The following is a 6,777-nucleotide window of genomic DNA, read 5'->3' on the forward strand; positions in this document are numbered from 1 at the left end:
TTATGTTATTATTTCACGATCTACATAACCAATTTAGATAAATTTTTCTGGGTACAGAAAATTTCAGTCCTTTATAACTTTAATCTGACTTTAATTAATTGGTAACGTTCGGTTAACATTATATAAATAGTGCCTGTTTGGGAGGGTAACAGTTGAAATTGACACCCTCGAGGAAACCATTGTCAACCGACGCGAAGCGGAGTTTGACAATGGTTTTCGAGGGGTGTCAATTTCAACTATTATCCTCCCAAACAGGCACTATTTATTTTATTATACTGAATGTCTTAATTTTAGATATTTTTTATTGATTTTATACAGAAATGACGTGAATTCCACGGCGAACCGTACGCGCATAAATTACGCGCATGTAACAATTCGTTGTGTTATCCGTTGCTAAGTGTGTTGCTAACGCTGAGGGTAATAGAACGGATTATCAACTGCGTCTAAACCAATCAGATTTCAGTATTTCACATGAAAGTATTATAATATAGCTTCTCCGATACCTTCATGTATAAATAATATGTACATTGTCAAACAGTATTTATTCTGTAAGGAGGTTTTCTATGCATGAATCATTTTGTTACTTCTTGATCAACGTAGGGATATAATAGACTGAGAGCGCAGCCTGCGTGGATTGCGCGGACTGACGTCATGTAGAAGATAGATCCATATTTGGACGAATTGCTGTTCCTTCCATACATCGTACCGAATGACAACAATTATAATATTATGTACTTTTACTCACTTTATATGTACTTTATATGTGAAGGTAATGATCGATTCTTATAGAGAAGTGTTTTGAACATGGAGTCAAATGCGTAACGTTAGTGCATTGTTCTTCATACAGAATATTAAGGTGGGTTTTTTTTCGGAACTAAAGAGATAGATTGATAGAGAAATGTTTTAGTGTTTGGTGGTTGATATGGGATATGAAGGTATATCGGTTTTCAGAATGCTACCGTCATACCCACATGAACCACCGACGATATAAAGCATTTTATCGTTGAAGGATAGAATGTCATCATTAAGGCTCGTAGCATCGTTTTTGAATCGCGAAAGGGGGACCTCAACCAAAAAATATTTTTTCGATTCAATTTTTTACATGGCCCCATATAATTCGGGGGGGGGGGCACCATGTAAATTCATTTTTTTAAATATGTAAATTATACACCTACGACAGCAAATAATAAACTTGATCACTACACCCATACATCACTCAGACGCAGAGGCGTACAGACGACAGCCTACAAAGACGATAACGGTTAGCGGCAACGCAATCTGGTCTTATTATGAATCTTAAAGATATTTTAGATTTTCCTAAATGTCAAATGACACAGCAGCAAGCGGTGAAAAAAATATTCATTTAATAAATACCGGGGGTCTTTTCGCATAGCCTGATGGGATACCTGTCATAAACTATGAAAATAGTACGGATCAGATATTGGCCATCTTTTGGTTTGAAAAATTGGAAAATATATATGTTGTCTTTTTTATACAACCCTAGTATCTTTGTTTTGATTCTTGAAATAAGCAATTCTTATACTGGAAGTATAATTGTTCGGGAAGTGGTATCGGAGATAAATTGATTCTTATCTAAATTTTTGTCACATGGCCGAAAAAAAACTCATGTAACATTTATACATATACTGGGAATACGAATCTCATCTATAATGTATTGATCAATTTTAATATGCATGTGCAGTTTGATGTTACGGATCCGGAATAAATTTTACTAAGGTTTTCTGTATATTATGTGTATCAAATTACAAGTATTCTATTGAAATTCCCTCTGATTTTAAGTACATACTCAATATCAATTTTATTGCTACCCGGCATACATAAGTTTTCCATATACATTGTACCATTATATACTTTAAATTATGGATGAAGGATAATGAACAAGCGTAAGATCGACAGGTTTGTTACAGGTAATGTCCAATCAGTTTCCCGCGATGCACAATAAATCGGTCCAATGACAAACCGGACACCCGGTTTATAAAGCATATTGTACATGTTAATTACGTCGAATAAAAGAAGATGGGGGAATAAGATGGCGCAACTGCGCATTCAGTTTAGTCGTAAAGTTCAGTTTTGAATTTATTTTTTCCCAATTAAATCTATTCAAATATATCATAATACAAGTTTGCAAAAGCACAATTTCTAATTATATTCAGTTTTTATTATTAAAAAAAAAAATTTAAAAAAAACAAATATTGACAGAAATTTTGGTGGTATCGAACCCATAACATAAAAACCTAGATATAAGGTTAGCTTATGTCAGGTACCACTGAGCAATTTCAGACACAACAAAGTAGTCTGTTTAAATGTTATGTGTGTCTTTGGCCACGAATTTACGGACTTGTATTATTTCATCAAAACGTTCAATTGTTGGGATACAAAATGATATTTTTAATGCATAGTGGGTCATCTCTCTACTTTGTTGTTGATTGATATTGGTTTGTTTTTCATTAGACCTTATTTAGACTATGAGAAAACAATGGAGCACAGACCCACTTTGTTAAAGAAAATGCCTTGAAGTTCTAAAAAATGACAGTATTTGCAGTTTTTGATACCTATACGCCTGTTTGAGTCAGCATATTCCAAGTATTGAACATATTTATAGGTTAAAAATCAATGATATGTTAAACATTATTGTTTTAAATGATTTTTTAAAACAATATCAGATTTATTGATATTTTATTTTTTCAGTAGCTTGTCCGACCGTGTATGGGCATTTTACACGCCTTATCAACCCATCTTCTTTATGAGAATGTAACTGCATGGGCATTGTATTTAATTTCAAGCCATTCTAATTGTTCTTGGAACTTGTAATTCTACAATACCGAAAGGCTATATTAGTTTTTTTGATACAAAAAAACTCAGCTATAGCTGACATTTTATTACAGAACTTGTCAATTTGCTTGCCTCAGAAATTTTTTAAACACCCACCTGAAAAAGAGAAGGATGGGTTTCTTTAATTCGACCGTCGATCAGAAAGTGTCAACGGAGTTGATGATATGATATTTTTCTTTTTATCATTCCTTATAAAAATTCTGTGTTTGGCTTTGATAATTATGTCATGATTTATATCATATGATAGTCATGTGTGCGCTTTTTCCCATAATTTTACAGCATTCATGATTTGGTAACAGAAGCTGCAATGCACTAGGCAATGGCTTTAACATAGTGCCTTTACCAACAATTAAATGGTTCCAGACCTGTCTATATTTAAAGTTTTAAGATCCATTTACCATGGCAAAATTAAATACTAAGTATAGAGTTATTAATTAATGAATACACATGCAACAAGATTGCAAAGATATACATGTATAAATATATGCTCTGTATCAAATATGTATTAACAATTGGGCAAAAAAAACCCGCCACAAATATCTAGAGATTTTCCAACAAAACTGTCCTAACCCCAAATAATGCAGAATGTCTACAATATATTCAAATACTCGTACTATATCGGTATATCTACAAAAAATAAAAACATCGGGTCGCATTCAGTTTTCTATCAGTTGATCATACATCAATTTACCATGACTTGTTGACCTTCAGTTCATAAATGCATTGTCTGGCTAAACATGCAGCACTAGATCTATCTAGATACAACCGGAATGCCAAAAGCCATTATGTCATAATTTTCCATTTTTCAAATAGTTTCTTGCATCAATGTTACCGATTCTGCGAAGATATTTATACATATGTACATAGAAATCGTTCTACAAAAATTTCAGAACAGTCCTGGCTTTACCAGTACAATCTATGAAATACAAATGCAAGATTTAAAGCATTAGACAGCAGACGTTGAATGCAAAGAACAGCTAACAAGAAAATTATCCAAACACGCTTACCATACTCAATCATCGCGATAGACGCGTGTCGGGGCTTCGAAATGAATTGCAATCAAGAATTTTATTCATCATCTTGAAAACCTTCTCCTGTATGCCTAACATGTCTCATTAAACAATTTCTTGTGCTCTAATGCTCAAGTTATAACAAACCGGCTTCATGGTGTGTAATAAGCCTTACATAGATCGAATTATAGTAGATGGAAAATCGATTCTAAAGCATCAATCACGCCGCCTCGAGGTTTCATCTGCATGCTCGTGTAACGGGAAGAAGGCTTTTGGTCTCTCCTTTCACCTAATTCCGCGCTCAAGAGATGATTTCCATCTGCAATCATGTCACGTGATTGGAAATCCAGATTAGATCGGGTGTCATGAAATGGACAGGGGGCAGCTTGATTGGTCACCGCATCTTCTGCTTGTGTCTCTTCCATCGCTGCTTCTTCTTTTGGTTTTTCCTCATCCTCTTGGACCCTTTCAGTCTTCTTTGCTGCTTCTTTTTGTCAGAGGAATAATCTTTAATTTTCTCTGTCACGTGACTTTTTTGACATTGGTCATTTTTCCGACTATGTTTCACCCCTGATAAGGGATCAGCAGTGTACATCAACTCCAGAATGTCTTCATTCATATATATCGATTTTGATTCCAATGCTGAGCAGCTTCTGTCATCTACAACAAACATAAAGTTGAAGTTAATGTGTCACAACCAATTTGCTACTCTTTTTGCCTAGAATCACATTTATTTCTATTTCCGCATATCTTGTTTTTCAACATTGCCTTTTTTCGGATTTATGACACTGGGATATTATTAAGTAGGATTGCATTCCATTTTTATTTGCGTTGTCGTTTTCTTCTAGGTTAAGTCATTAAGTCATATTGATCTAAAACAAAGCCATATTTTGCTTAGATTTCTTGGAATGTCCACTTGTCCTCTCGCTAACATTTGTTTCCTCAGCTTCCTCTTTGTTTCACTATTCTACGCAGTTAAATAACCTCGAGAACTTTAACTATTTTGATGTGCAGTGTGCTATCATTGGATTTTTCTAAACTGAGAATGCAGACCTAGAAATCTTGCAGCATTAAAAATATTCATTAAATATATATCTCGCTGACTGTGTCACTTACACAGTAATTAATTTCATAAGTCTTTAAAAATTCCGAATAAATTTGATCACACAGAAATATTAATGTAAATACTTGGCACAGTTTGGCGATAATAAATAACATTTCTACAGGTTGTGAATGTTAGAGAGAGAGAGAGAGAGAGAGAGAGAGAGAGAGAGAGAGAGAGAGAGAGAGAGAGAGAGAGAGAGAGAGAGAGAGAGAGAGAGAGAGAGAGTATTATGGTACACTGTTTAATGCCTCTACTCTTCATAGCCTCGTTCTCTTTTCATCAGAAGTTTGCCTCCAATGAATAATTCTTGTGTTTATTCACGTTTGAATTCGGAATAATTAAATAATTTTTAGATTTAATGAAGAATTATTTCTGTATGCCATTACAAATTAAAACCACCGGTTACAATGTACTTTTTCTGCAAGTTTGAAATATCATCCGTATTCTCGTCAGATTTAAACAAATTTAGTGAAGAAAAATTATTTCAAACTTTTGTATTTTGTAACGTAAATTGATCATATATTATATTTCAGTTAGCTTGTAAAGGATTGTGTAGAATGATCTAAATGTGAAATATCTAAATCAACCTCCTGTCAATTTAACTACTAAATAGAAAAAAAAATATTTTGTTCTTTTTCTGCAGTGCGTTCCATAAAAATAGGCAACCGACCAAAATATGCAAGGTTTCCTGACCACCATTTAGATAATTTTTCCTGCCTAAATATACATGTAGATAATCTCACCTACCTGAATAGATAATCTCACTTACCTGATTTTGCACCTGATTTTGTTGCGCACTCCGGAACCGCCAACACGAAGATAAAAAACTTCAACAAATCAAGATCAAATCTCATTGTTGTATTTGTGCATCTTTTAGTGGTTTTTTCCTCCTCCGAATCCGTCGGTACTAATTTGATCTACGGTCGACGACGCTCGGCTAATTAGGCAGGTCCCTTATAATTAACGAGACATCATCAGCAGGTATATAATAACGAACGACGACACTGGTCCGTGGCGCCGAGGAACTGTGTGTGGATCGAGAGGGTTCCTTCTCCTTAACATGATATATAATCAATAACGAGTTTGTTATACGGATTGAGAAAGAAAATTAACGTTCTATGTTTTTAGGCAGCGATTACAAATCTCATAAAACACGTCTAATTAATCATTAAGCGAACAAAATAAATGAAAAAAAAACTGGTGATGCGTTCATCAAAAGGTTTTTTTTCTTTTTGAAAAAGATTTTTCATGACATTAATTTGTTTTTGTCCATAAGATTGTTAAAAAATGATTTGTTGTCATTTGCAGGGCTTCTATAAGTCACCATGGGAACTGCACGAGAGAAATATTACCTTTACTTGTTGCATAAGTCTGATATAGATCAACTATACATGAGGTGTTCCACCACTGTCAAGGTAGACCAACATATATTAGATGGCCCGATCAATAGAGCTTTATCCAAGTCTCGAACTTCAATATCCTTTATAGTGATGGCGACTTATTAATTTAATATCTTTAATCACTAACTGTACTAGGAATTTTCCCCACGAGTGCTTCTAACAATGAAGCCTAATGGAAACTTGAGATCATAAAAACCTGTCATTGCAAGCGCAATATTTCCAAAAACTTTGCTCATTTTCTAAATTTTTAATATAAGGGAGTGATGATAAAATTCTGGTTATGAGATGAGCTCAAAATTTACTGCAACGCGTCTTTAAATTGTTTTCATGAAAATGTCAAAACCATTTTCGAAATTGAGACAAATAAGTCATTAATAGACATGCGCATAAGTGATTCACAGCGTTTCCG

The 6,777-nt window shown here is 34.1% G+C and overlaps 1 long non-coding RNA gene across 1 annotated transcript; it reads right to left on the minus strand.

The window, feature by feature from the left end:
• Nucleotides 1–3,207: 3,207 nt before the first annotated feature.
• LOC105333085 (uncharacterized) lies at nt 3,208–6,461 on the minus strand. Its single transcript, XR_010714981.1, has 3 exons — nt 6,321–6,461; nt 5,738–6,022; nt 3,208–4,523 (listed from the first exon to the last, which is right to left on the minus strand). It is a non-coding gene; the product is annotated as an uncharacterized lncRNA (long non-coding RNA).
• Nucleotides 6,462–6,777: the final 316 nt, after the last annotated feature.

The sequence above is a fragment of the Magallana gigas genome, chromosome 6, assembly GCF_963853765.1.
Source record: "Magallana gigas chromosome 6, xbMagGiga1.1, whole genome shotgun sequence".
NCBI lineage: Eukaryota > Metazoa > Mollusca > Bivalvia > Ostreida > Ostreidae > Magallana > Magallana gigas.